Source organism: Lactuca serriola, chromosome 9, assembly GCF_051521515.1.
Source record: "Lactuca serriola cultivar US96UC23 chromosome 9, Lser_US96UC23_V15, whole genome shotgun sequence".
Taxonomy (NCBI): Eukaryota; Viridiplantae; Streptophyta; class Magnoliopsida; order Asterales; family Asteraceae; genus Lactuca; species Lactuca serriola.
This window is the reverse complement of record NC_136416.1, coordinates 41,015,001-41,018,819: the sequence shown is the minus strand read 5'-3', so window position 1 is coordinate 41,018,819 and position 3,819 is coordinate 41,015,001. Positions and strand designations below refer to the sequence as shown.

Sequence of the window (3,819 nt, the reverse complement as noted above, 5' to 3'; positions counted from 1 at the left end):
TTGTTTCTCAAAAATAAACCAATTCACTAAATTTTTTTTAACAAATACGAAGCCATATCAAATTTTAACTAAATACAAATCAAAATCAAAATAACATTTATAATATGCATCCTTGTAGTCAAGAATATCCTTCGGATAACAAAACCCAATCCTAAATTTTTTGTTAAGCAATGACCCCATGTCATGTACAATGTGAAACTTGGAGCAAATAGGTAGAGACGCCCAAGGTTTTCTGCCATTTCTGAGGGTAAAGACATTGCCCAAAGAGGTAAGACACTCATGGCTTATAACATCTTGGTCGTGAACCATCAAAAAATTGCATGTATGTTGTTCCCCATTATAATCTGGGTATACAAAAATAAGTTGTGTGGCTAAACCATGTAAATGGTAGGCAAATCTCCATGACTTTGAAGTTTTAAAATGATAAAGTCATACAAAAAAGTGGGAAATTATCAATATTATTAAAAAAAACAAAAACAAAATCTAACAAATACATATTTTCCAAAGCTTTCAAATTTTATACAGCTTCAATACTATTTTAAAAGGTTTAAAATAATTATCATCAAGACTCAAAGGTTATGATACATGCCCATTATATTGAAGTGGCTGACATCTCCTGTGGTTTACCTGCAATAGAAGTGGCTGATGTCTCCCATGATCATCTTACTTATAAATATATATGCATTCAATATCATTTGTTTAGCTTTTATTTAATTGAAACTTGCAAAGGATGGCAGGTAACTTGGGCTCTAAAACAATCTTAATCAAATCAGGACCATCTAAAAACATAACAATATGCATTTGAAAAGGTAACTATAAATGTTACTATATAAGAAAAGGTGTTACTCAGGAAGACGACACCAACATTTCAGGGGGTCTATGCATCTAAACCATCCTCTTGTATATAATGGGCTATAGTATAAAATCATTAAATAGATGAGAAAACAAAACGCTAAAAATCATCCTCTATAATAGTGTAAAATCAAGCACAAAGTCAAATAAATCATCTCACGTCTACTAAGATTATTATAAGATAATTACATGTACCTTTGTTTGCTTTTTAGTAGCATCAGACAGTGCTCCTGTGTTGCCTACTTGATGTGATCTTGAAAAAGAAAATTTTACAGATATAAACACATTTTTTACTTATACAAAAGTAAGATGTTCTATATTTGACAAAAACAAAGGAAGCATCACCACCAATTAACTTCTTACTAATGATTTTGATTCTTCGAGGAAATTTATTTAAACTAAAGACACATGTATACAATAAATTGAGAAATTGGCCAGTCAAATATGTACCTTTTGTCCCCAGCTCCAAGTCTAGTCTCTCGAAACCAGCCAAACCTACATACATTTAAAATATCTTATACCTACAAAATCACAAAAATTCCATATCAATAAACTGCATAGAAATTATTATGTTTTGTACAAAACAGACACATTTGAAGAGACGATATAGACCAAGAAGACAAAGATGAGTGATAAAGAAATAGTAACATATTTCGATTCTACTTCTTCCTTGAACTATAATTTAGGGTTCGATGCTGGAGATTGGGTTTCCTACCATTCAAAGCACCACCACATCCATAAGAAGCAACAAAATAAACAATTTTGTTTGACTTACCTGAGTCTTTTTTCTCGGTTATTGATGGCGCCTTTTGTACCGGTTTATGGTGTGTAGTGTGTATATTATCCCTTTATAATCATGGGACTTTGAAAACCCCACATTAGACGAAACCAATATTATACCAAAATTAAAAAGTACATAAATTACTGGTCTTTGGTAAGGGAATTAGAAATGAGATGTAGTTGGAAGAGAAAGGAGTGAAACATACTTAAATGAATTGCAAGCCTTTGATTATTATTTGCTTGTAATTGGAAAAAAATGGGAAAATGACATAAGTCCCCTACAAACTTTCTAAGGTTTACCCATTTAGTTCCTAAACTTTTTGTCGGGCTTTATGGGTCCCTAAACTTTTTGTCGGGTTTTATGGGTCCCTAAACTAGGATGTGACCTGCTCTTTTAGTCTCTGTCAACCTATAATAGCTGGTTTAGTGGCCTTTTAGACCAAAAAAACTCACATGGTGCCCCTATAAAGCCAAAAAAATAAGTCTGGAGATCAAATGGTCAAAATGTTGTTTCAGTTAGGAGATTTCGAGTGCACTCTTTCACCTGGTTGACAAATGAGTGAAACACTTGATAATTAGATTATTATTTTCATAATCACTTAAAATTGTATACAAAGAGATATAGAAGTATAATTTAATAGTAATAGTAAATAATTAATATTTATATTACATACCATCTCTATGGTATGTTTTTCCTTTCGGTTCTAGTACTTCATCTGTTTCTTTGTAAACATCCAAAAGTTCTTGATATATGAATTTATCGATGAAGCTTGCCGCCCATCTATATACATTAATTAAAATGGTCAAAATGTTGTTTAATTTATAGAATTATGGGAACTAGTGTACATATCGTTGGTTATTAAAAGTAATTAATGCATATCACATACCTTTGAACAACCTGGGTGAACATCTCAAGCTCTTCGTATGTACCATAGTTATCATACGTGTCATCCTGCATGTTTTCATTAGAAAAATCCTAGCATCAGCATATTTAGGCTCAAAATAAACTGCCAATATCCAAAAGTAGCCTTCTACTAATCTATCGCAAACATAAGGTAGCATATTTTCTAAATCCAAATTCTTCCACATTTATTTAGACACATGAAGGTGCATGGCCCACCATGAGAAGAATTAAATGAGTAGATTAACAAATTAAGGAGAGTAGTTTTCTGGACTGATTGATTAAGTATGTACCCTTTGATCTAATCAATATGATTGCTCTAACCAATATTATTACCAAGGTTTCACTCTTTCTCTGTCCATTTACATTAGAAAACTATAGAAGTTGTTTGGTTACGTACTTGCTGATTTGGTTGAGTTCCTTTTTGTGCAAGGATTGAAATAAAATTGAAATCCAAAAAGGAAAACTATTGTAAGGCCTTATTTTCTGATAGATGGGTATGTAACGCAATGCCTCAAGCCTTGGGAACCTTTTCTGGAGAGGCTGTTCTAGTGCTTGTTCTATCCAAATCTTAAGAGATGCATCCTTACACATATGATCATTTGCTATGTTTTAAAGTTGAAAAGTCATAAAAATGAGGGTTGCATCGTAAAGTTATCCAATATTTACACTTTTTATAACATAACTACCACTTAAATCATTATTTGTTATGAATTGATCCCTGATCTTATTTTTTTGGTTTTATAGGGGCACAATGTGAGTTTTTTGATCTAAATGGTCACTGAACCGACTATTACAGGTTGACAGGGAAAAAAAGAGCAGGTGATATCTTAGTTTAGAGATTCATAAAGCCCGAAAAAAAGTGTATAGACTAAATGGGTAAACCCTAGAAAGTTTGTAGGACATTTATGTAATTTTCCCAAAAAAAAATCAACCATTTTAGAGTGAAGTAAGCTAAAAAAATGTACAATTTCAAATAAAAAACAAATTCAATCTTAGATCGTATCTCTTTGTTTGTGGATCTAAGTTTATGATTTTTAGACAGAGCAACAATGGTAATGCCTATGAATTTATATGGTGGTGTGGTTGTTTTTAAAGAGAAACGAAGAGAATGTGATGGTGGCTGTGAGTGTTTAAGAGAAGAAGGAGGCAGAGTAGGCAGTGGATTTGGGTGGTTGAAAACTGAAGGATGACGAAGAGGGAGTGGATTTGGATGGTTGATGGAGGTAAAGCTCGAGTTGGTGGTCATCAGAGCGAAAACGAGAAGCGATGGTGGTGATTGGCTG

At 32.7% G+C, this 3,819-nt stretch overlaps 1 long non-coding RNA gene across 1 annotated transcript in view; it reads right to left on the bottom strand.

Moving 5' to 3' along the window:
- Positions 1-269: 269 nt before the first annotated feature.
- LOC145074925 (uncharacterized) overlaps positions 270-3,819 on the bottom strand; it is a 12,427-nt gene continuing 8,877 nt past the window's right edge. Inside the window, exons 6-7 of the long non-coding RNA XR_013692190.1 lie at positions 1,303-1,373; positions 270-1,105 (exon numbers count right to left, since the gene is read on the bottom strand). This is a non-coding gene — a long non-coding RNA (uncharacterized LOC145074925). The remainder of the gene's footprint in view (positions 1,106-1,302; positions 1,374-3,819) is intronic.